We start from the raw sequence: 27453 nt of genomic DNA, 5'->3' as shown, positions 1-27453 counted from the left end.
GGCCTCAAGGATCTTGTGACCTCAGTGTCACTATCGATCTAGTGTGTGCTTCTTCGTATGCCTGCTCGCAAGACTGGAGGTGAACTGCAGTATGGATTGTGGTGGATAGGCCTTCAAGGTTAACTCACACTTGCCACCCTTAGGGTCCACCTGCCAGTGCTAAGACATGAGGGCTTCCAAGGTCTATTGTGCCTTCTAAGGTGTAGCATCGGAATGAGCCTCGTCAGGAGTGTGGTCTGGTGGACTGGTCATGAAGGCTGAAAATGGTGCTCCAGTTCCGAATTCAGAAGCTCTGGCCAGAGTGCCACATCCTCTCCCACACTGAACACCATACTGCCCCACTGAGAGAAACGTGCACTGCCTTCAGCTACAACTCAATTGTGCTACGACTAAATTCAAATTATGCACTAGACAACAGTAAAATGCTGCCTGAAAAAAACGAATAACACCCTGGAGAAAGCAGACACTCATAAGTAATGCAAGAATAAGCAAATCATGTGAAATGTATTCATGAGCAACATGGTTACCTTAACAGTTTAAAACTCATTATTCAGAAGCCAGTAAGTGATTTTGCCTGAAAAATTCAGGACATGGCTACAGGATCAGGAAGGGGCCTGTTTCAATGTCCATTTGTTATATCCTTTGAAAATGTAAGCAGTTTGGTTTAAAAAAGACCAGATCCCCGGACACAGAGCCGCAGTACACATTTTATAAGCTAAAATAATTAAAACAGTTGAAAATTATCATATTAAACATTTCCACTCAATCCATCAACCAGGTATTTCAGTCCCTTTAGGAATGGTGCACTTACCCACCCTGGGAAAACAATGTTGTTCAAAGAAAGAAAGTAGCACTTTCACTGCCAAACTCTGTAAAGTGGCGCTAATGTGTGTGGCTGTAAATAACAATCTGACCTGTCTGCTGACCACTCTTTATTGCTTTATTTCGGTATTTCAAAAGGAGAGGCAAGAGAGAGTACGTAAGAGCTCTTGAAATCAGAACTTAAGGAGGAGTGAGACCGAAGGAGATGGAGGAATAAAGAGACAGAGGGGAGGGCAGTTGCCAGAGGCAGGACAGGAGAAGTTGACACTGTCCTTGCCTTCTCCCGGGTTATGAAGGAAAAGAGACAGAGTTTTTTTCCCTTCTCTGCCCTTCTCAGAACGCTGAGCCTTCCTGCAGCATAATAAAGGGCAGAGGGCGGGTGGCCTCTTTGACTCCTGGTGGGTCAAGTGCAGGGCCATTAGGTAGCACATACGCGTGCTAATGGCCCTGCGAATGACAGAAGGCAGAGGGGAAATTCTTTTGTCCCCTCGCCCCCCCACCCTTGTCCCCCGTATCCCCCCCACTCCAAAATCTGGGGGGGATATGTCCCCCGCATCCCCCACACTTCCTACGCCCATGAACATGGAAGTTGATCCAAGCCTGTCGGAAGAACAATCTAATAAACCAGATTGAACCCCTCCCCCTAAGAGGCGCAGCCCGCCAGTGTGCAGAGCACCATGGGTCATTAGTGCGAACTGGTTTCGGCCACGAGCGCAGCCGGAGTCATTACAGCATAAACACCGCATTCTCGTCACTTGAGTATTAAAATGAATTTAGAATTTTATTTCATTCGCATAGTTACTAAAAACCATTGCAATACAAAAGCTACGATTAAAACCATAGGATCATGATAAAATGTAAAGTACCCATTTGTAATTTCCATAAGCATTAGAACTTTTTAAATAAGTTGAATTACTGACAGTTAAAAGGCACTTTGGTACCAGTGCAAATTGCTACCGCTGTAAGTAAAGCAGTCAGCGCAGATTTCGTTGCCGAACCAGACAATGGAATCAGTACAGAAAGATGCTTTATGGTGTAACTAAGCTGCTAACCTCAATGAGGGCTTCCTATCTCTACCTTAGTTGGGACGGCCTCTGTTCTTTATTTGGATGAATAGTGCTATGATCGCCAGTGTATAAACTACCAGCAATTGTTAGTGACTAGGCCTACGTAAAGTGGTTTCTGGTAGGACTGCTCTGAAACCCAGATGAGGCTTGATCTAATGGTGGCATTTTTTGCTCGACTAATGCAAGAAATGTTACTGGTCTGCAGTTTAGTTGTGGTGTTCCTGGATCAAAGCATGCCAAAACTGCTTGCCTCCTTGAGCGAATTCTCCTCCGATTGAAGGGGATTTTTAGCAGCTGTCTCCTTTCCTGCCACATCTCCTTGCAGGAGCATAGCAGATGGATGATGTCTCCCTGGCCATTTTTGCACAGGCTGCAAGAAGTTGGAGATGACGCCCGCATCCACGGGGGAAGGTACTGAGTGCATGGGATCATGCCAAGGGGAAGCTTTAAGAATTTTCGTTTCTGAGATTTTGGATATCCCTAGTTAAAATATTTTTGTGGGGTTAAGGATTTGTAGTTGTTCAAGTCATCCACGCGTGAGATCTGGCCTAAAAGGCAGCTTTATCCTCCACCAATGACAATTGTGTAAGAGATTTCCAGACTAGGCTAGCTGGTGGATCTGTGTATTCCAAAGGGCAGAGAGCCCAATGCTTGCCAGAGCCTCCTGAAGGTAGCCTTTTGCAGGGGATTCTCCCTCTGTTGGAAGTCTTGCCATAAGAGCTGGTTTAGAGTGTTTGGGGCCTATAATCTGATGTTGTTCCAGCAGATGATGTATGCACCGTACCTGGCCCATGATTGCTTCAATAGGCTAAACTCCAACCTTAATTGCACCGGAGAGGTGTAGTTTGGGAGGCTGAACATAGGTCTGTATGCTTTGACTAGATATTTATTCAATAACTTGACATCTCTACCTCTCAATATTTCGCTCCCATAGGTTATAGTAGGTAGAATTTTAGCCTGTTCTACTTTCAAAAGGGGACTTAGAGTTGGACCCGTTGGTTTTGATGTTAGATTTTTCAAAGTAAATACTAGCACCAGCCCTTTTCTTTTAATCTCTTCTTGATGTTGTGCGAAGGTTTCTTCTTTATCTATGTGGACACATAGATATCTGTAAGCCACAGCTGGTTCTATTTGTGTGCCACCGAGGTGCCAGGACCTCGCTCCTTTCCTCATATTATTAATGGTCATTGTCCTTGTTTTTTTTAGATTAATCGTCAATTTGTTTTCTCCGGCGTAGTCCTGCATTTCGTTAAGGAGGTGTTGCATGCCGACTGCTGTGTGGCTAAGCATAATTATGTCATTGGCGTACAGGAGATTGGACAAAGTTGTGTCCCCCAGCGTGGGCGTATCGGAATTACAGGAGTTGAGAGTCTGTGGTAGATCTGCCATGAATAGATTGAATGAGGTAGGCGCCGGCACACATCCCTGTTTCAGGCCTTTGTTTGTTGTTACGCTTCTCGAAAGTTGGTTCCCTGTTCCTAGTTTCACCTGTACCCAGGTGTCTGTGTGGAGAAGTTTTAGCATTTTTAGGGTAGCTTTTGGAGTGCCCCAACGGGCTAACGTTCCCCACAGTCTTGTCCTTTCCACATTGTTGAAGGCAGCACTAAAGTCAATAAAACAAAGGGGCAGCTGCATTTTCTTGGATATTGCTGCATCAATGAGCCGGGAGATTGTTAGGATGTTAGTTATTGTCCCTGTTGTTTTTGCGGAAGCCTGTCTGGTTTAGTGGTATTATATTGCTGGCATCAGCCCAGGTTGTGAGTTCCTCCAACAACGTTCCTGCAAAGTATTTGGCCTAGTTGTCAATCAGTGCCACTAATCGGTAATCACAAGGTTTATCACCACTTTTATGAATTGGGGTGATCGTGGAGCCTTTCCATGAGTCAGGAATTATGCCCAGTAGTCTCACTTCCGAGAATAGTGGTTGAAATATCTTGTCCACTCTGCCTCCCTCTGTTTGAACAGTGTGTAGTAACAACGGGGTAACCCTGTGTCCCTTAGAACCTGGGTATCTATACAAAAAGCTACAATTGGTTCTGTCGGGTAAGAAAAAATTACTTAAAAACTCATGAGCTTAATCCTAAAACATTCATTTAAGCAAGTAACAATGTTACTTGAGAAGTTAAGCTGGAACAAAAGAGACAAACAATTTACGCTCAGTCGAAAGTATTTACTTTTTGTTCTGAGAAAAGGTATTTTTTATGCATTTTTTGATGAGGCTGTCAACAATTCAGTAAAAATGGAGTGACAATCAATACAGTGAAAAAAGGCTCATTGACATGGATGAAATAAGTGTCATTTATACGTGGGTGAGACAAAGACATAAAAATACAAAAAAGTAGGGGGGTTGGTTTATTGACCATGGTACCTCACAACCCTAGGCATAGCAACAAATACAAAAGGGAGGCACATATCAATTCGTCATGTGGGATACGGATGGTATATTCCAAATCTCGCCCCCAACCCATCTATTGATTGTAGAGACAGGAAGACCGTGATGACCTTCTAGCCACAGTGTATTTCAGAGTGGTGCTGATAAGTGTGCAGTGCTCAGTGAAAAGATAAGTGAAAAATATTAAAAATAACTACCAGAGCAGAAAATGTGTTTATTAGGCACTGTTCTAGTGTTATGATTAAAACAAGTGCTATATAGTCTGAAAATATAACTATAATACAGCGCAGTGCAGTGTGGTCAACATGTTTCAGCTGTCAAGGATATAGTATCCAGCTTTCGTCAGGACCTTGATGAGAAAAAGCAACTGCAAAAATACTGAATGGCAATTCAAACAACAAAAGTAATTTTCCTAAAAGAAAGGAATATAGTGCAGACAACAAGTGTAGTGTCAAAAGCTAATATCTTTAATAATCCACAAATAACAATACAGACAGAACAGCCAACACACGCATAGTAAGGGGCTAAAAGTCTCCTCACTTTTTCAAGAGGCCAATGTACTCCTGAATTAGGACAAAAAGTGACAAATGCTTACAATCTGAGAGGTTTTAAATGTACTCACCCAGCATTATGTGGGAAGTAGCCTCACCTCACCCGGCACCCGCTCGGGATAGAATGAGGCCCGCTCTGTTAGAATAGGAAAAATAGCTATAATTTGTAAGTTTTACCATGAGAATAAGCTTCATAGTAAAATCTAGCCATTTAGAATTTTATTTCCACAGTTAAACATAGCTCAGTTGTCTCCAGATTGTAAGCATTTGTCACTTTTTGTCCTAATTCAGGAGTACATTGGCCTCTTGAAAAAGTGAGGAGACTTTTTGCCCCTTACTATGCGTGTGTTGGCTGTTCTGTCTGTATTGTTATTTGTGGATTATTAAAGATATTAGCTTTTGACACACTTGTTGTCTGCACTATATTCCTTTCTTTTAGGAAAAGGACGATTCATCTAAGTTTCCTCCAGTTTACATTGGGGCTCCAAGTTCCTGGTAGGAGTACTTTTGTTGTTTGAATTGCCATTCAGTATTTTTGCAGTTGCTTTTTCTCATCAAGGTCCTGACGAAAGCTGGATACTATATCCTTGACAGCTGAAACATGTTGACCACACTGCACTGCGCTGTATTATAGTTATATTTTTTAGACTATATAGCGCTTGTTTTAATCATAACACTAGAACAGTGCCTAATAAACACATTTTCTGCTCTGGCAGTTATTTTTAATATTTTTCACTTATCTTTTCACTGAGCACTGCACACTTATCAGCACCACTCTGAAATACACTGTGGATAGAAGGTCATCACGGTCTTCCTGTCTCTACACCATCAATAGATGGGTTGGGCGAGATTTGGAATATACCATCCATATCCCACATGACGAATTTCCGCCACAATGGTGGGCTGATGGGAATTTTTCCAGCCTAGTGTAATTTCATTTCCACATAACTTGATTTCATAACAGCACACACTCTTCTTGACTATGTGCCTCCCTTTTGTATTTGAGACAAAGACATATACTGTATTTTCTTTATAGAATAGAGAAATTTTTAATTTGCTCAGTATAGCGTGGCATCAAGTGTCTCTGGTAGACTGCAAAGTTGCTTGCTACTTTGACATAGAAGACCCGATGGAACTGGACCAGAACATAAATTGTTTGTCTCATATGTTCCAGCTTAACTTCTCAAGTATCATTGTTACTTGCTTTTGAGTTTAGAAAGCTTTAATAAATAGAAATATACAACTTAAACCATCATTACAGAAGTAAAATGATACTAAAGGAAATAGAAAAGCAGATAAAATAAGAGCAATATACACTCCAACCCCAAGGGGGTAAATGAACTGTACCAAGAAACAGAGCTTTTAAGGGTATTTTGTCATAAGGGAGGGGGAGAAGGAAAAAAAAACAAAGAAGAAAGGGGGGCAACCTAGAAAACAAAATCATTCAAATGTCCATGATCCTGTCACTCTCTTGAACCCGCTTCCTTCTATTGTTAACTTAAGGGGATTATGGTCTGACAATATCCTTGGCATCCTATCTATCGCTGAAGTACCTAATAGTGTCCTAGATACAAAAAAATAATCTAATCTAACGCATTTCCGATGCGGAGCCGAAAAAAATGTATAGCCAGGATCAGAAGGTTTCTTGGCCCCCCACACATCCATCAATGCATTATTTCTGGCTAGATTCTGTATTGCCCTACATACCCTCTTTTTCCTCCCCTGGTATTGTCCCATAGAATCTAGCCCCAATCCCCTAGCTCCATCAATATTAAAATCTCCTGCCAAGATAGCTCTTGGTGCCCACGCAGGTAGTTCGATGTCTAGAAATTCAAACAACTCTGGATCGTCCTCTGTTGACCCATAGATAGAGCCTATAGTGACCCATTCTTCCCCTATGAAACACTCTATCAAAGCACATCTCCCCCACTGGTCCTCGAATTTCTTCCTCGTTCTTATATTTGAGTGTTTTGTCAGGATAGCAACCCCTCTAATTCTGGCCCCCTGTTTGGAGTTAGCTAGTAACCTAAATCCCATTTGCTCCAAAAAAAATGACCTATTCCCTTCGACATGTGTTTCCTGTAAGCAAAAAAAATCCGCCCCGGTGTTTTTCAGTAATAGAGATACCCGCTGCCTTTTTATTCTATCGTTCAGCCCGCATACGTTCATAGTCACGATTTTAATGTTTGTGCTCATAGGAAAATTTTCAGATCTTCCAACATTCTGGACTGCCCATCTCTTAGCCCTACTCCTATACCCCAGTGTCCTGCGCAGCTCTTATTTTTGTTGCCTCTCCTCGGTTTCATCAGTTTCTTTCTCTTCCCCCACTGTGAACTGAGATCTTGTTTCCCTTCTTTGCCCACAACCTGCCCGTACCCCCCTGTCTCTCTCTCTGGTGCTTCCCCCCCCTAACCCTCCCCCCCGACCTCCCTTTCCACAGGCAACTAGGTCAATCCTGACCTACGTATGACTGGTTCCCAACCCCCTTGAGTGATGCTGTACCCTCCCCTCTCCCTACCTTTATGCTCCTTTATTAGCCACGAATACAAAAGAAAATAGTATGACTTTTAAATAAGCCCCTTCTAAGTATTCCTTGCCCCCTACATTGTGTCTCCCCAGAGCCATTCCCTCTGTGTATATACAGAATACTATAGTCCATCACCGCATTGTGTCCTTTCCCATCTGGTCAGTTAGTATCTCTTCCTTTGTTATCTAATTCTGTTTTTCTTCTATTTTCTCTTTTTTCCACTTAGTTCAGTCAAAAAGCTCTGTGCTTTAATTTCCGAGAAGAACATTCTAGTGCGCCCCTCTAATATTACTTTCAGCCTTGCAGGAAACAGGAGGTAGGCCTCACATCCAGCTTTTTGAAACGGATCTATCATTTGTCGTAATCTCCATCTCCTCTCCACCGTAGCGTGACAAAAGTCCGGTCGAGCGAAGAAGGAATTTCCTTTAAAGGCCCGGCGATCTTGTGGCCTAGCCTTGTCCATAATCTCCTGTCTGGCCAGAAAATTCCCAATGTATATGAGCATAGCTCTTGGTCTCTCATTCTGAGGAGCGCCATATGATTTCTTCATTGTCAGGGGAAATCTGTGGGCCCGTTATACCTCAACGTCCCAGTTCCAGGCTGTGATCTCCGGGAATGATTCTCTTAACAAGGTAACCACAAAGGCCCTAGGGTTCTGTTCCTCGACTCCCTCTGGAATCCCCAGTAACCTAATATTATTCCTCCTCTGCCTGTTTTCCGCATCTTCTGCCTTCCATTGTAAATCCTCGTTGAATTTTTCCTGCGCCGACTTGAACTCCTTCCACTGAGAGACTTCGTCCTCCAATTGGCCTGTTCTTTCCTCCACTTCTGCCATACGGCCAGCCATCTCCGCATACATCTTGTTCACTTTACTCAGTGACCTCTCAATTTTCTTGCTTGCTTTCTTCGCCCTCTTGGCTTCAGCTCTACCTTCTCCCTGCATTTGCCTTAGAGTATTATAAAGCATCTCTATTGTAGGGCCCTGTCCTTGTGTCTGCGGACCTGAAGAGTCATTATTATGCTGGGACCTACTCCCTCCTTCGTCGTGATACAGCTTAGAGGTTGCTGAGTAATCCCAGACCAGTTTACTAGGCCTCTCCCTATGCCTAGGGCTAGACCTTCTTTGCTGTTTCCTAATGTTTTGTTGTTTCTTTCTTACAACCGTTTGCCTCTGAGTACTGTCATCCAGGGAAGATTGGGTCAGGCCCGTCTCGGACTCTGGGTCCGACTCAGTGTCCAGTTCCGAAGTAGATACTTCCGTTTCTTCAAGGTTCGCATCAGAGTCATCTGTTTCAGTCTCAGGGGGTATTTCCTTGTTTTTGTGTACGCCCGAGGTCTCATCTGTCTCGTCGGTCTCATCATTCACTGAGTAAAAAATGTCTTCCCCTGGGGTCCCTGGTAGCGGGCCTGGCAATAGACCTGCTGCCCCTGCTAGAACTGGAGCAGTGAGCCCCCCTGACAGCGCAGGTGCATGTCCCGAATGTGCCTTACTTTTATTCAAGTTTGAGTCTCTTGCGGTGACATTGGCGTTGGCACTCTTCCCCATAGACTTATCAACACTATTGTCTACCCCGCCCTTCTTACCCACTGCTGGTATGCCTTGAGGTCCTGGACGTAAAGGGTCGACCAGAGTGAGTGCTTCTGTCACGTTTTGACTGGCGGTGTTTTCCGAGACACTATTACCCTCATTGTGGGGCAGACAGTTAGTAGTTGCCTTTTCTACTGATGCCCCTGCCCCTGTCACACTCACTACGGGGCAGATCGCAGGGCAGCTATTACTCTGGTTGCTGCTGCTCCCCTGGTTGTTAGCAGCACTAACGTTGCTGTTGCCATTCTCCTTGGCACTGTCCTTTCCCCCCCCCCTCGAATGCTCCAGATGTATCGCCCGCTTTGTTTCCCTCGGGTGTTGCCATGTTTTCTAGTAATAATGATGCAGGTCCCCCTCCAGTCCTGCATTTCCGCTTGCTGCACATACATTGTCCTGAGCACTGTCTTTTATTTCCCCCTCCATTGCTCCAGATATATCGCCTGAGTTTCCCCCCTCGAGTGTTGCCATGTTCTCCAGTCCTGCTTCCCCGCTTACTGCACATACCTCCAATACGGCGCTGGGCACAGTTAACAGCTCTCCTGGACCCTGCTCTGTAACTCCTGCCGGCCCTTGTTCCTCCGTACAGGTCTCGTCTTCCACCGGTGCTCCCATTCCTTTGACTTGTTCTGGCTCTGCCACTGCTTCCACCGCGCCCCCTGAAACTGGAGCTGGAGCAGGTTCTCATGGCGGCGGCGTCATGGTGTCCTCAGCATCAGCCTGTACTCGCCCTCTGCTACGATCCATTGAAGCTTCTCTTCTGTTATTCCCTCCACCGAAGGATTCCGCCAAGGTAGGCTGTCTTAACCCCCCTCTGCTGACTCTGGGGGTGATTTCTTTCACTGCCATCTCCGCTCTTAACGCTTTCTTCTCTGCACGTCCAATGCTTGCTGCCGCTGCCATTGCCCGGCGCTCAGCCTTCTGCTCCGCTCTAAGTTCGGCCTCGCGCTCCCTCTCCTTTCGCCTCAGCTCTCTCTTTTTTGCGACTGAATCCATGTCTGCTTCCAAGTCCGGTTTCTTGGACCTGGCAGCCTGATTTCTCATTGCAATCTGTGGGAGCATCCTTTCTAGATTGTTCTGCTCTCGTGCTCCGTATATCGGCCTTTTTATGTTTTTCGCCGCCTCTTCAAGCCCCAGGAGTAAAGCTATGCCCTTTACCAGCCGGGTCACTAACTCTACGCGTTGAAGAATCCTTTGCTTCAGCAATAACAGTTTTAGTGTAATGCCTCCGTGGTTCCTCTCCTTTAGCTGCATGGGCATGTGTAACTACGTCTTTTCTGCTCGCATCTGCTCGCATCTATTTTCTTATACTGGAGAGAGGAGAGAGGAGAGATATCAGCCTCTCACTCAGCGGATCGGTCCGCGGCCATCTTGCCTCCCAGAAACATTGGTTTCAAATGATAATGGACATTTGAAAGGGGATTATTAAAAGATGACGACTACATTACACATATGCACTTGTGGATTAGGGATTTTTGGGACATTAATAGGGGGAGCACCACCATTGGGAATGACTGGGACACATTCAAGGCAGGGGTAAGAGGCGAAACATTGAGCTACTCTATTGCCAAACGAAGGAAGGAAAAAATAGAGGTTGAACGGGTAAATAATGCCCTGAGAATAGCGGAAGCAAGATTGGAACAAGCCACATTAGATCAGAACGAATACAATGAGCGGGTATTGGAAGCAACGATAGCAAGAGCAGAAGCTGTAGAGGGGGTGGCAATTAAGGCTGCTAGATTATATGATACACAGAGAGAAAGGTGCTACGAATTTAGTGAAAAGATAGGACATACCTTAGCAGCACGTACAAGACAAAGGGTGGCCAAGGGAGAGATTAAGGAAATAAAAGACAACACTGGGCGTTTAATCACGGATGAGAAGGGGATAGCAGAGGTATTTAGGGAGTTTTACAGCATGCTATACAAGGAAGATCAAGTACGGGACAGGGGGGAAATATCGGACTACCTACAGAATATCCCGGGCAAGGTTTTAAATAGGGAGGATAGAGAGTTTCTTGATGCTGACCTGAGAGACGAGGAGATTAATGAGGCTATATTGGGTTTTCCAAAGGGGAAAGCAGCAGGTCCAGACTTGATACCAGGAGAGTTTTATAAGGTATTCCTGCACTCAATATTTAAAGATTTAGCAAGAACATTTAGGGGGGTGCAACATGGCCAGGCAATACCGGCAAGTTGGGCCGGGGCGGACATCGTAATAATACTTAAAAAAGGAAAGGATGCAACAGAACCAGGGTCGTACCGCCCCATAACATTAATTAACGCAGACACCAAAATATTCTCGAAAATACAGGCAGATAGATTCGCTAAGATAATAACCCAATTAGTTAGCACTAATCAACATGGCTTTATACCACAAAGGGGCACTACACTTCATATCAGGAAAATGATAACACTCTTTGATGTTCAGGAAGTAGAAGGGAAACCTATAGCGGCCATGTTATTGGACGCAGAAAAAGCCTTTGACAGGGTGGCATGGGAGTACCTGTGGGCGGTTTTAAGAAGGGGAGGGGTAGGTGAGGTTTTTGTCAAAGTCATTCAATCACTCTATACGAACCCTACTGCCTGTGTTAGGGTGAACTCTGGCCGTACTAGACCCCTGGATATTACAAGGGGCACTCGGCAAGGATGCCCTTGTTCGCCCCTATTATTTGCTATGTACATTGACCCCTTGATATTGAGGTTAGAGCAGAACGATCGAATTAATCCAATAAACACTAGCAGGGGAGACATTAAGGTTCTAGCATATGCAGATGACATTGCGGTCATTACACCTAGCCCAATAGATGCAATAAGGGAAATAGAATTAGAGGCAGATCGGTTCGGAAGAATAGCAGGGTATGCTCTGAACAAAAGCAAGTCACAAATCATAAAGAACGTTTACACAATATGTACAGATGCACGGGTGGTTGATGAGGGGATGTATTTAGGTGTTACGGTCACGGCTGAACTGGAAAAATTGGTGGAAATTAACATTAATCCCATTATTACAAAAGCAAAGAAAGATCTGGATAGGGTAAATAATTTACATATGTCCATAGTAGGTAGAGTAAACTACGTAAAAATGAACTTGTTGCCGAAATTTCTGTATTTATTTAGAACAATTCCGCTGTTTTTTAGTATGAGTTGGTTTAATAAGCTGGAGATTATGGTAAATCGATTTGTTTGGTCCCAGGGGAAGACGAGAAGAGCATTGAAGTACATGTCATTACCACGAGAGAGGGGGGGATGGGCGTTGCCAGATTTCAAAATGTATTACTGGGCGGCAGCATTACAGCAGATGACGGGTTTACTGGGAGGTGCGGAGGGGGAAATTGAGATTACTACGGGGTCAACAAAGGTGTATGGGATAATACTTGGCGGGGAGACAAACAATGCTTTCCTTAGATACTCGGAGCCAAGCTATTTTAAGCGGACCAGGTTCAAGACACTAGAAGCTGCTGGTAAAATATGGAAAGCATTCAAGAAAAGTTTTGGCTTGGGAAGACTTCATGCACACACTAGATTAATGGAGGATCCAATGCTGCCCACAGAAATATTTGCGGATGCTATATTTAAGGAATGGGTTCGTTTGGGAATTAAGAATTTGGGGGATCTAATAGGGGAGGCAGGGGTAAGGCAATTCACAGAAATCCAGCAGGAATTTGGTGTTAGCAATAGGACTTTTTTTAAATATTTACAACTAAGAAGCTTTCTAGGTAATAAACGAGGAGGACCAATGGGTTTTAAAGCAAATCCAATAATACAGATGGTTGAGGGGGGCCAATCTTGCTCAATTAAAAGGTTGTATGCTGAACTAATAGAACATCGAGGGGATGACCTTGAAAAATATGAGACCAAATGGAGGGAAGAAATAGGAGCAACAGAGGGCGTATTCTTAAGGTCACTAAGATTAGGACGGGAAACCCTGTGTTCAGCGGCATTGCAGGCACAACACTATAAGACGCTATACAAACTCTACTACACACCAGTTAGAATTGCCCAGTGGGGAGGAACACAGGGGGTTAGGTGCCCTAGGTGCGATAGTACGAAGGCAGATATAGTGCATATGTTTGCGGGGTGCCCAAACCTTTCTCCGCTAATAAAAAGTATTGAAACATTTTTTGATAACTCCTTGGCATTTAAATTGAAGCTGACACCAGAAGTAATACTACTAGGACTAGAGGGGAGTAACTCACAGCAAAATCAAAATGGGGGGGTTTTGTTTGTGGCCACGGCTGTTCTGCGCCTATGTATAGCAGCTGCCTGGAAAGATAAGATACCACCTCCGTTCCAGCACTGGTTGGCTAGGTTACTGCATATGTATAATCTGGAGAAAGCTATCTATGCCAGAAGGGGGAAAAAGGGTAGAGCGCTGGGATTACAGCTGTGGAAGCCCATTGCAGAATGGAAAAGTAGGATGGCAAGTGTCTAGGGGTGTGAATAGCTGGATGTGATAAAATATATATACGCCTTATATATGCCTCTTGGGGGTATCTTCTGTCCCCTTTACATTTCCCTTTAACTGCGTTTTATTAATGTTCCTTTATCTATTGTGTTCTTCTTTTTCTTCCCCAACTTGTTTTGCTTTGTTTTGTTATAAGATGTATATATTATGGAAGTATGCAAGTATGCAATGGAATTGTTTTATGTGATTATTTAGAAACTTGCCTGTTGTTGAAAGATATTGACTGGTGCGGGGGGGGGGGGGTAAAAAAAATTGCTGTAAAAATTGTCAATAAAAATATTTAAAAAAAAAAAAAAAAGAAAACAAAATCATTACTTATTACTACCATACAACAATAAAAGAGAAGGGAAGATAATTAAACCATTCAGGGGGTATGTCTGGAGAGGAAATCTGTCAAAGGTAACCATAACAAATCTTTCTTGATTAATAAGGGTACAGTGGTGGCAAAAGCACGGTCAAGTCTGTGGTGATGACATAACAAATTCCACCAAGCATTATATGTAATATTTGAAGTGTCTTTCCAGTTGGTTGTAATAATCTGAAACAAAATAGCTATGAAAAGATCAATAAATTTACGTACATTACAATTAACATTCCATATGGGGGAAGACCCACCCAAGAAAATATGTACAATCTCAAAGGGAACATTAGTAGATAAAATGTCGTTGAGTGTAGACCAAATACGAGACCAAAGTGATTTAACCAAAGGGCAATGAAAAAACATATGGAGAAAATAACTGTTGTCACATGAGCAAGACCAACACTTTTTTGAGTCAAGTAATTTGAATTTATGTAGATCAGAAGGGGTAAAAAAGAGCCTATTGTAAAAAAAAAAAAAAAAGTCTGTGTAGTGCTGGCCGAACGGGAAACCTTATGTATTTTAGACCAAATAGTGTCCCAGACTTGCAAGGAAAATTCTTGGGTTAGGTCTGCCTCCCATAGAATCTCAAGTTTAGATTTGAGCCTCTCAGTAGTAGGACGAGAAAGCAGTTTATATATGGAAGAGGCTCTAGAAGGAATAGTAAAATAGTGGATCATCTCGTTCCTCGCCGGAAGAACACAAAGAGTCCGCCTCCCCCCGTTTCGCTCCGAGGCCACCGAAGTCATCTGCGGCGTCCCGCAAGGATCTTCACTCAGCCCCACCCTCTTCAACATCTACATGAAACCTCTCGCAGCCATCGCACGCCAGCACAACCTCAACATCATCTCTTACGCCGACGACACCCAGCTGATCCTCTCCCTCACCAGAGACCCCGACACCGCCAGAACCTGCCTACACGAAGGGATGAAAGACATCGCCGAGTGGATGAAGGACAGCCGCCTGAAACTGAACTCGGACAAGACGGAAGTCCTCATCCTGGGATCTTCGTCCTCCGCCTGGGACGACTCCTGGTGGCCCCCAGCCCTGGGCACCGCACCCAAGCTAACCGACCACGCACGCAACCTGGGCTTCATCCTGGACCCCTCCCTCTCGATGACCAGACAAGTCAACGCCGTCTCCTCATCGTGCTTCAACAGCCTGCGTATGCTTCGCAAGATCTTCCGCTGGATCCCGACCAAGACCAGGAAGACTGTCACCCAGGCACTCGTCACCAGCCGACTGGACTACGGAAATGCCCTCTACGCCGGAACCACAGCCAAGCTACAGAAAAGACTCCAGCGCATCCAGAACGCCTCCGCCCGACTCATCCTGGATGTCCCCCGACGCAGCCACATCTCCAGCCACCTGAGGAACCTGCACTGGCTCCCCGTCGACAAGAGGATCATGTTCTGGCTCCTCACCCACGCACACAAGTCTCTCCACGACCTGGGCCCCAAGTACCTCAACGACCGCCTGACCTTCTACGCGCCCACCCGCCAGCTACGGTCCACCAGCCTCGCCCTCGCAGCCGTACCACACATCCGAAGAGCCACCGCCGGAGGAAGATCCTTCTCTTACCTGGCTGCCAAGACTTGGAACTCCCTCCCCATCCACCTTCGACTGACCCAGGACCATCTCGCTTTTAGGAAACAACTCAAGACCTGGCTGTTCGAGCAGTAGCATACCCCTCCCCCAAGCTCCTTGAGACCCTCCCGGGTGAGTAGTGCGCTATACAAATGGCATGATTGATTGATTGATTGATTGGCAGAGGTATGAGAGGGGGTTCTGCAGTGGGAGGGGGATTGGTCAGAAAAATAAGAGAAGATAGAGTGTGAGAAATTACGAGAAAATGAGTTAAGTGTGTGTTTGAAAGGTTAAAGGAGTCATGTAAGTCCTGGAAAGTTCTTAAAGAGTTATCTTTGAACAGGTAGTTGTATGTAATGATACCTTTATCAATCCATTCTTTCCAGAAAAGCGCTCTGTTATTGATCTTGAGGAATTTATTATACCAGATCGGAGTCAACAAGTGAAGCTTAGTGGATGAGAAGGAGGAGCGAAACAGTGAAAGCGCTAATGCCTTAGAGTGCTTAAATACGGGGGTAAGGAATCTCTTTGGAGGTTGAGATAAGTGAGTGGCAGTAAGGAATGAGAAGGGAGTAAGTTGCGCGAGTTCTATTGAGGTCCAGCCTGTTATAGGAGGAGGAGATAAATCAGTAAGAAAAGGCCAGATTTGTTTTAGTGTAAAGACCGAATGAAAACGAGAAATATTGGGAAAGTTGACCCCTCCCAAATCTTTGGGTTGTTGGAGGCGAGAGAGAGAAATCCTAGCGTTGCGATTGTTCCATAAAAATTTTGTTAGGAGGCGATTAATGGTTTTGAAAAAGTAATGTGGAAGGGAGATAGGAAGCATAGAAAGATAAAAATTGACAATAGGAAGTAGCATCATTTTAACAGTTGCAAGTCTTCCCCACCAGGACAAAAAAGGGGAGACCAACTATCGGTAAGTGAAGAGACTTTTTTAAGTATATCTTTATGATTATTTTTAATGGTTTCTCTAATAGTATTGGCAAACAGAATACCTAAACACTTGACATGCCCGGGAGTCCATGCAAAGCCAGATCCCTCAAACACATGAGAGAGACAAAACTTATTAAGAGGAACAACTTCAGATTTGTCAATGTTCAGTTTATAACCAGAGACCGAGAAATAATCATGGAGTAAAGAGAAAAGAGTAGGTAGAGAAAAGCCTGGATTGGAAATATAAAGTAAAATGTCATCCGCATAAGCAGTAAACTTGATTTCAACATTCTGATATACGAATCCGGAGTAGGAAGAAGAACGTCTTATTTTTTCCAAACAAGGCTCTAGAGCCAGAATAAAAAGGAGGGGGGAAAGCGGGCAACCTTGCCTGGTACCTCTATGAAGGGAAAAGTAACTTGATTGGGCTCCGTTGACTCAGATAGAAGTCAGATGAGCATAATATAATATTTGAATATACTTTACAATGGGGGGACTGAAACCATGCCATCTGAGCGCTCCAAACATAAAATCCCAATTGACCCAATCAAAAGCTTTTTCAGCATCTAGTGTGATAGCTGCGACGGGGAATCCATTTTTGCAGCAAGATGTATGATATTAAGAGTTATCAGTGATAGACCTACCCTTGATGAAACCAGATTGATATATATTAACTAGATCAGGGATTACTTTATTAATACGAATGGCTAACATTTTTGCATATATTTTACAGTCTGTGTTAATGAGAGAAATGGGCCGATAGTTTTTGCAGAGGGTAGGATCTTTATCTTTTTTAGGAAGTAGCCAAGGCATTGCCTGCGTAAAAGAGCCTCAAGATTAGTCTGCGGCAAGGGAGTGATTAATTAAAGTAAGTAGATGTGGTACTAAGACAATCTTAAAATGAAGGTAAAAGTGCACCATAAAGCCATCCGGGCCGAGTGTTTTATCCTTGGGAAGAAGAGTAATAGAAGCGATCATTTCCTTCTCTGAAATAGGAACGTCAAGGGAGGAGAGATCTACAGATTTGTCGGCAGATTTAGGAATAGATTTAAAAAAAGAGTAAATTTGCTCAGGAGAGGGGCTAGATTCTGGAGTGTAGTGGGAAGAATAATATTGAACAAAACAATCGAGAATTTTAGCGTCCGTGGACTGAGAAACTCCCTGAGAATCTTTGATGGCAACAAGCTTGGATTTTTGCTTTTTAATCTTAAGATAGTTCGCAAGTGATTTGCCTGCTTTATTACGTCCACCATACATTTTAGCATTACATTTAAGAAGATGATTAGAGGCGGAGTCCGAGGAATGTTTGTTAAATTGCATTTTTGCTTTGATGAGAGAGGATAATGTGTCAGGGGAGTAAGAGGTAAAATAAAGGTGTTCAAGATCCTTAAATTGTTGGAGGATTTGAGATGATTTGCTGAGGGCCTTCTTTTTCTTTCGGGATACAAAGTCTATAATGCAGCCTCTAGCAGCGGCCTTAAAGGAGTCCCAGATAAAATGAAAGTCAGAGACAGTGTTAAGATTGTTGCGAAAAAATTCATCCATAAAGAGCGCGAAATGATCAGTAAACTGGGGGTCAAGAAGTAGTGAGTTGTTGAAACGCCAGTGGCGAGAGGCAGAAATGGGTGAAGGGTAGTCCATATCTAAGATGATGGGGGTGTGGTCTGAAATAAGAATAGACCCTATTTCAGAATTAGTCATAAACTGAAAAGCATGGTGTGAGAGAAAAATGTAATCAATACGGGAGTGTGATGCATGCACTGGGGAAAAAAAGGAAAGCTCAAGGGAGTCGGGATGGGATATTCTCCATGAATCTAGAAGGCCTCTAGAGGAAATGGATTTGTGAAATGATTTTTGCATTTTATTGGGAACATATCGTGCTTGTGATTTCCGATCCAGAAAAGGATCCATGAGTTGGTTACAATTACCACCCACAATCAAGTCCTCAGTCACATGAGAGGAGAGAAGTGAAGAAAAGTCATTCCAAAAGGTTAAATCAATGCCATTAGGGCCATATACATTACATAAGGAAAGATGAACATTGTTAACCATAATATCTAGAAACAACCATCTACCATTAGAGTCATGAAATTCATTTTGTACCTGAACAGACTACGATTTATGAAATAAAATGACAACACCATTTTTGTTGTTAACTGCATAGGAGCAAAAGGCTTCTCCTACCCATTGTTTACGCAGTGAAGATACATCTTGCGAAGTGAGATGCGTTTCCTGCAAGAAAGCTACCTGACATTTCAATCGAGCTAAATGAGACAGAACACGTTGCTTTTAATAGGATTTCGAATACCCTTAACATTCCATGAGATGATACGAAGACCACTCATAGTAGAAAGTAAAACGAGAATAGGAAGAAGAGAATAAACCAGTTAAGAGAGAAAAAAGGAAAATGGAAAGAGTTTGAGTAAGTGATTAGGAAGAAAAGAACAAACAAGATATCAAAGGGATAAGAAAATTATATTTGATACCACCACAGTTGCAAGAACCAAAACATAACCGGAAAACAGTTGAAGTTAATAGGGCAGAGTATATAGAAAAAAGGAGAATGTAATAAAAGGTAAATGAGAAAACTGTTGCCAAGGAGAAAGAAGTACAAGGAGGTAGAACTACAGCAGGAATATGATAACATGAGTAAATTGAAAGGAAGAAGAAAACTACATACAAAGAAGAAAAGAAAAGAGGACCCAACATAGAAGTAGAAGAAACAAAAAGAGAAGACAGGAGAAAAGGAGCAGAAAAGAATCTCCCTAAAAAAACATCAAAAGGAAGATGGCGGAAAGCCAAATAGCTTTAGCCATGAAGGACAGTTGAACAAAGAACATTAATGTGGAAGGGGGGCAGTGAAGAGCAAGACAATCGCACGAGAACGAGACTATGTAAATGACAAGTCGCCAAATAGCATAAAAAGAAATAAAAGAAGCTAAAGAGTAAAGGCAACCAAATGAAACAAATGAAGGGAACTTACCAAGACACGAAGGGATAACATCAGCGGAATGGAATGGAATGTACATTACAGACATCAGGAGAATACAAAAGGAGACCGCCGAAAACATGTCACACAAATACCTGAAAAACATGAAGAAGGATGAGCAATCGGATACAAATTGACTGCATACTACATATTAAAATCAAATAAAACAAGGCAGAACTAGAGGACATTAACAAAATAATCAGGGTTTGCTCAGTTCCATAAGTTCTCCTTTGTGAGTGTGAATGAACTTTCGTAGGTCAGCAGGATCATCAAAGCTAAAGGTTCTGTCTTTATAAGTCACTTTGAAGAAACAAGGATGGATTAAGCCATAGCGTGTATTCATGGCTCTCAACGCGGGTCTGAGGTCAAGAAATTCCTTCAGACGAGAAGCAGTGGGTTTAGAAACATCTTGAGTGAAAAATACTTTATGACCAGACCAAAGCATCTGCTTATGCTATTTAGCGGCATGAAGAATTGTCATAAGGTCTGAGTATAAGAGGAAGTAAGCAATTATACCTCTGGGCTTTGATGTAGAAGATGTTGTCTTCGGTCCCAAGCGATGAGCTCGTTGTATGTTAAAATCCGAAGACTTTGGAAGGCCAACGATCTGGAGAACTTGAGTTTTCAAGAATTGGATCATGTCCGACCCTTCGGAACCTTCTGGAATGCCATAAATACGAAGGTTGTTACGCCAGTTGCGATTTTCCAAATCTTCCGTGACCTTTTTGAGCTCACTGACCTCTTTGGTAAGTGAGTCGACTTTGGCAGCAACATCTTAAGCATCACTAATTTTTTGTTCCACATCAGAAAGTCTTGTGGCAAGGTTAGACCACTTGTCGTCCAACTTCTGAAAGGTATCCGCAGTGTCTGACATAAAAGGACGGATGAGACGCAGCTCTTCCATAATATCCTCCAGAGTAATAGGCAGAGGCGATTTGAACGGAGAAGGTGGGTCTTTTTTGAGGTGTTTGGCTGTAGAGGCAGTAGGATCTTTATGACCGCCAGCAGAATTCCCATGAGATTTAGTAGAGTGTGTGGATTCCATTGTGAAAACACCAGCAAGAGAAATTGCAAATGAGGACCAAAGGAGGATAGCCAGATGTACTGAGAAAAAATTGAATACGAGAGCACCGTGAAGACGAGGGAAGTCAAATCACCTACAAAGCTTAGCAGGCGAAATGCGTTGGACCAGAGGTACTGGAAGCATGCACCACAGAACCAGTGGAATACCAAAGGAATGAATTAACATTTCAAGCAATAGGAGCCATAGATTACGCCAGCGCTAAAAATCTTCCGCTTGCCCTGATCGCTATAGACGCGGCTAAGGCCTTCGATCAGGTCAATTGGAAGTATTTATGGGCCACAATGGAGGCATTTGGGTTCCCTCTTATCTTTATAGAGGCGATTAGATCATTATATCTTAATCCAAAGGCGAAGGTTTTAGTTAATGGAATCCTATCTGAGTGGTTGATATATCTCGTGGTACCAGGCAGAGCTGTCCTTTATCTCCCCTTTTGTTTGATGTGTATATGGAGCCTTTTGTTTGTGGAATCAGAGAGGACAACATAATTCAACCATTCCAGCTCGGTAATTTGTCTCTGAAAGTGGCATTGTACGCAGACGACCTTCTCTTATACACCTCTGATCATTCAGTAGCAATACCGAGGTTGTTTCTCTTATCGGAAGAATTTGGGAAATTGTCAGGCTACCAGATAAATAAGGAGAAAACGGAGATTATGGGATGGAACAATAATATACACATATCGGGTGCAAAACAGACAATGAGGTACCTGGGTATTTACTTAACCCAATCTGTAAAAGACATTACATCACTCAGTTGGCAAATGGTGGCTAAAGACATTAATAAAACCTTAATAAGATGGGGGAGCCTGCCTTTGAATATATATGGTCGTGTCAACCTCATTAAGATGACAATTCTTCCAAAATTGACTTTCCCATTCAACTGCATCCCTCTATCATTTTCACTTAAAGACATTAATACTTTACAGGGCAAAATTGGATCATTTATATGGGCCTGCAAGTCAACTAGAATTGCATGGAAGAAGCTGAGAAGGGGCTTAAAAATAGGAGGGTTAGCCCTCCCGGATTTAATGTTATACTGTCATGCATTCCATTTTAAAAATGTTAGGCTCCTTGCTAACAAGTTAGATGCATCATCACAGGGCCGCCTGTTTCAACCTTTACTAAATGATCTACCTTATGACCATGATTTCTTTATATTTAAGTTTGGAGACCAGAATTTTTTTTTAAAAATTCGCCTCAGAATTTTACTGACTGCATTAAGAAATTGGGGGTTTATCAGGAAGACATTTGATATCCCTTATTATCACACACACACTCCAATATGGGATTCTCCTGGTACACCTCAATGTCTTCAGGATCAACTGTCACAACCTTTGAAAACAGCCGGGCTAAAAAAATGGGGAGATCTCTGGGGAGATTCAGGCTTAGTGAATTGGAATTCTCTAGCACAACTAACTAACGGCCAGTTGACTAGGTTCAAATACTATCAATTATCCGCCTGGTGGTCTAGTCAAAATATGCAAAGGGAGAAAGACACAGACATTCTTGATGCAATTGGCAGAGGGGGGAAATGGTTAAAAGAACTCTCATTTTGGTATAATCTGATGATTAAAGAAGAGGATAGTATTTTGCACTTGGAGGTGAAAAAACTATGGGGAAATTGCATACCTGATTCTCCTGAAGAAATCTGCAAAGTTTGGTCAGACTCTTTTACTCTCTCACAGAGGCTAATTAAACCAGCCAATTTAAGACGCAATCACTTGTTTACTGCTTATAGAGTCTATTGGACTCCGGCCAAACTGCATAAGATTACTCGTAATAATTATTATTGTCCCCGATGCAACCACTGTACAGCTGATGATGTTCATATTTTTTGGGAATGTCCAGCTATTCAAGATTATTGGAAAGCGATGATGGATTTTTTGAGTGACGTACTTTCTACAACTATTACTTGCTCTCGCAGACTCGTATTTTTTGGCTTATTGAATGATTATAATATTAATAGTTTGGATACTAAGTTTATTTTCTATATAACAGTCATCGCAAGGAGACAAATTTGCATGGAGTGGAAGTCAGCGTCTCCTCCCAGATTTGCAGTATGCTTGAAGTATATAATGGAAGTATGTAAAATGGACTTGGCTGGTCGCAGTGAGAGTACTGAAAATGTTTGGTCTAAACTGGTGGTCTGGATAAATAGGTGAGCGGTCCTGTGATTATGCCAGAGGTTGTGTCGGTCCTGTCCTCCACTAGGCCTAGGGCGCCCAAAATAGGCTCTGAGGAGTGGGATAAGGAAAGCAGCCTACCTCTGGGACATCCCTGTCTGCCATGATACTGTTTCCAGGGCGGACACGAAAACAACAGTATAAGAGGCAACAGTGAGACCCATCTAGAGCATAAGAATTCTGGTGGCATATATGAGGAAAAAAAAAAAGAAAAAAAAAAAAAAGGAATACCAAAGGAAGCAATGAAACCACAGCAACATTGAGGTGAGCAAGCAACAAAAATAGTACCAAAGAAGCTGTGCCACTGAGAACGTCGTGTATAGAATGCACTCATAAAACTCCTCACCAAAATTGTATAAACCTCTGAGGGTAGAGCATGAAAGACATGAAAGGCATTGATGAGCCAAATAATGTAGCAAAATAACACTAGCAATGCAGTCCACGGGCAGAAGAAGAAAGCTCCATCCAAAAATACGGTGAGTACCCTCTAGGAATAACAAGCATCGTAGGTAGGTGAGGAGAAAAGATGCTGCGTGGATACAAATTCAAAATGGCGGCTGCTGGCTGAAGCAAAAGAAAAAACAGCATAACTTGTTAAAAAGACCGAATTACGGTACAAAAACTTGCCATTGTGGGCCCTGCTACTGCCGACGCACAAAACTGCAGTTTTTTCCGGGCAGCGCTGCGTGGATAGGTGCCCTTCTTCCGAAAGCCCGCTCGAACGAGCGGAGCTCTTCAAGTGGCGGCCATCTTACTTCGCCGCGCCGCGCGCCTCATTGTTACTTGCTTAAATGTATGTTTTGTGATTAAGCTCAAGAGTTTTTAAGCAATTTTCTCGGTTTGAACAGGGCCGGAGGCATTCTGTTCAGGCCTGGTGCCTCCTTCCTTTCTTCCCTTTGTGATCTCCTGCCTAACTGGGAGTGACTCTGAGGCATTTGTATCCTCCTCCTATGGTTGATCATTGTCGAAGTTTTTTGTGGGACTCACACCTTTGTTAGAGTGCCTACCGAGTGGTTACCCGGTAAGGCTCTCTTTTGGGAAATCGATATGGAACCCGCAGTTTGGTGATTGAAGTGATCATTTAAGAAACGGGCCCAGGTTCCCTCTAGTATGTGGAAAGAAGAGCCTCTATGCTGAGGGTACATAATTGTGTTTACCATTTTCCAGAATCAGGCGCTGTCGTTATGGTTTAAGTTTTGGAGGAGTTTTGCCCAAATGTCATCTTCATAATTTTTGTTGATTTCCCATTTCAGTTTATTTAGCTTTGTTCTCTGTTGTCGCACAGAAGAGAGGAGACTTGTGTTCCCTGGGTCATGTCACAGGGATCTTATAGAGCAGTTTATGGATCTTTTGAAGCCCTTTATTTGCGCCCCTTGTGCTGTTGTTAGCCTTTTATCCTGCTTGGGGGCCAGAGGACGGTTCATTTCAATTTGCCAAGCATGAAGTTCTGTAAATGTGGCTGTAAAACATTCCCAGTTTGATATATGATTCTTTTCAGTCAGTTGTGAAAGTACAAGATTGATTGCTCTTCGTGACAGGGACTCAATATTTTCTTCCACAAATTAAATTCTCTTGTAGTTTTCCGTGTAACTGGAGCCCCAGGGTGGAGCTGGCTGGATGTAAGAAGGTGCAATTGCAGCAATGGAGATTTCTTGTGGACGATGATCACTATCCCCCTTGTCTCCTATTCTGAAGCTGATTATGAAAGGAAACAGAAAGACTGGGGAACGTATAATCCAAATTCGAACCAGTTGATGCTGAATAATGGCTCGCTACAGGGTGGGTGTCACCGGCAAATCTTCCATTTAAGGCCCCGAGATTAAGATGTTCTAGGTCCTCAAGAAGGCATCTGTTTTTTTTGTTATTATTTCCATGGATAGAGACACATGGAGCTGGTATGTTGCGGTTTGAGGATTGAAGGTTCGCTTTGTTGCCCTCATATATGCCCAAAACATATTGATTCAAGTCCCCCGGCAGAATGAGATTGGGTTTTTCTATGCTACTTGTGTAAGTTGTTAAGTGGCCGATTAGCTTCGCAGAATCAATTGCTTTACATTTTGGGTGGATGTATGTGTTAACAATCACTACTTCATCTTGTGCCCCTGGCAGAGAAAGAGTAAATGTGACTGCTGCAGCAACCTCAGTGGTAGGGCAGACTGTTACTTCTGACCAGGGTTCCCTGAAACGTGCGCGCGCGTGTACGCTTGCACCTTTTAGACCCCGAGCGCACAGTGGCCTCCGTGAAGCGCACAAATCCATGGAGGGAGAGCGTTCGCGCCGCCGTGTTTAAAACGCGAGCGGCACAAAAACGGTGCTTTCCTGGTTGGGGGAAGCCTGTGCACAAGTGAGAGTAGAATGCAGCTAAGGCATCTAGATTGAACTCCTTTGCCCTTGTCAAATCTCCTGTAAAGGAGCAGAAATCAGGCACACTGTGTTGGGCCAGTGTCGGCCCTGGAGTGACATGGCAGGAATCAGCTGTGATGGCAGCACAGCAGCTGTTCCGAGCTCTCCACGGCCCGACAGTGAACTGAGCTGTGGCTGCAGGAGAGGCATGCATGCATACCTGGTGATCAGGCGGTGATCCGGCGGTGCACAGGTGCACTCCTGACACTGGGGCAGCTGCAGATTGGCACCTGTCAGAAGATGTGCTGCTAGCCGCCAATGACGAGCAGTGTGAGGGTCACCGGTAAGACTGTTCTCTGTGGAGTGTTCTGGGCTGGCAACATGATTGTTCACTTTAGCCCTGCCAGCACCAGATTACCCTGACAAAGTCAACCCTGAAAATGTGCTTATTATGCTGACCAGGAAGTCAGACTCGAGCCTGAGGATACATTTGCAGAAATAACCTGCTAACAAAAATAATAAAAATATATGTGTTTGCTATTCTTCATCCAGAAAAACACAAACGTGATTGCATCCATGAAGGTGTTTGGAAAAACTCCTTAAATCTGTCTACAAAATGAGCCGTGGGCAAACATACAGATGTGTTGCAGGTTTGTTAAAGGTGTTGAGCTGTGGTTGCAGCCCTCTCACACACCCACTCAACTACTTATTGATCTCAAAGTTCAGTTTTATATTCCTAAGGCTGAGATGAGCACAATGAAATTTCAGCAAATTCGGAATTTTTAGGCCACAGACTAAATGAAACCAGCATTTGCAATGCAACAGGTCTCACATTTACGTGAGTTTAACCCCTTCGATGCTGGCCCGTTTCCGCCGCTGTGCAGTAAACAAACGAACAGGGCGGAGCCGTGAGGAACCCCAGCCGTCATCCGCACACGAGCACCGCGGAGCGTGATGGCTGGGGTTCGTCACCAGCATGCAAGGGGTTAAGCTATTGGCATTGTAAATGACAATGCCTATTATTTTTGTTTTTTAAAACATAAATAAAAGGCATTGTCATTTACAATGCCAATAGCTTAAACTCGCGTGAATGCGAGACCTATTGCATTGCAAATGGTTACGTTTAAAACTAAGGGTGGAGTCGCTTCAAGCACACCGCAGCTATGATGAAAATTGCAACGCATGACAGTGCTATAATTAACAACAATACTTTCAGAAACACCCACGATCAGCCCACAGTTGTGCTGTATTAAGAAAAGAAATGCAGCAAGTCCAAAAGCACGAAGTCTGCTTTACACGTCATGCTTTTGGACTTGCTGCATTTCTTTTAGGTAACACGTTGGTTAGAAATCTTCGCTTAGCCTAGTTTGCCGCCCGGCTAGTATTTTGCTGCATCTTTCTGTCTCTGCATCCAGATATAATAATACGACAAGTAACATTACACTTATAGCAGTAAAATCTTATGATGTTACCACCATTGGAGTCTTGTGCTTTTCTAAACCCCAAGTGTACCTGCCTGTGTAACCAATTCATGTCATGGAGTGTGTATGCAAATTGCAAACCTGCTGAAGACCCTTAACCTGCCATTGTATGTGTGGAAATGCAGTGTTTTCACTTTCTTAAGCAACATTTTGAAGTGATATTTGCTGCAGCAACCACACACGCAGTCTGGTTCCTGCCGCACGTGGCCGTGGCTGCAGCGCACATAGACCCTACACTGCCGCACACAGAGGAAACAAATTAGAGGGAACATTGCTGCTTACGCTATTGTAATTGTAGATATATGTTGCCAGCCCAAATTTCCTGTCCTTTGTAGTTGGTGTGGCAAAGCGTAGGAACCGTTGTAGATGTAATAGTTCTATAAGGCATGTTTCCTGCGGCAGGATTATGTCAAACGAGTTAATGTATTGCAGGAATTCTGAGTCTGAGTTTTTTTTTGCTAAGCCATTCACATTCCATGAACAGAGGCGAACCTCTGGGGTTTTTTTTTGCACTGGTGCCACCACCTATTTGCCAGTGTTGTCATTGGGTCTCACTTAATTAAGTTGATGCAAGACGTGTTTGCAACCAAATCATATTTAGGGTACTTCACAGTTATTGGCATGTGCGGTATGGTGGTTCACTGCTAGAAAACTTTGTCTGGCTCCTCTCTTACTTTGGTAAACCGCTTCTTTCCAAGATCAACCATTTTTTTTTTTACTGACATAATCCAACACCTTTTTGTTTTAAATAAACATATATGCACTATGCATGCTTACTTACAATGCCTTTCAGTGAGCTCTCTTCATCCATTGTTCTGCAGAAGTTTCTCTCACACCACAGCATGGGGAGACGGCCCAGGGATTACTTTTACAATGTGTGGTTTTACATAAGAAATACTTATATATTTTAGATTATACACAATGCTTCTATCTGTAACAATACACAATATCGTCGGTACAGCTTTGGAGCAATATCAGAGTTACATACTTTGGAACTGGGTTCGAGGCTTGGTTTCAGCTCAATATCCTTTGATTCTGGGCAAATCATGTAATCTCACGTGCTAAAAAATCTCGGACCCTGCATA

Source organism: Lissotriton helveticus, chromosome 2_1 (genome assembly GCF_964261635.1).
Source record: "Lissotriton helveticus chromosome 2_1, aLisHel1.1, whole genome shotgun sequence".
Lineage (NCBI taxonomy): Eukaryota > Metazoa > Chordata > Amphibia > Caudata > Salamandridae > Lissotriton > Lissotriton helveticus.
Note: the sequence above shows the minus strand (reverse complement) of the source record.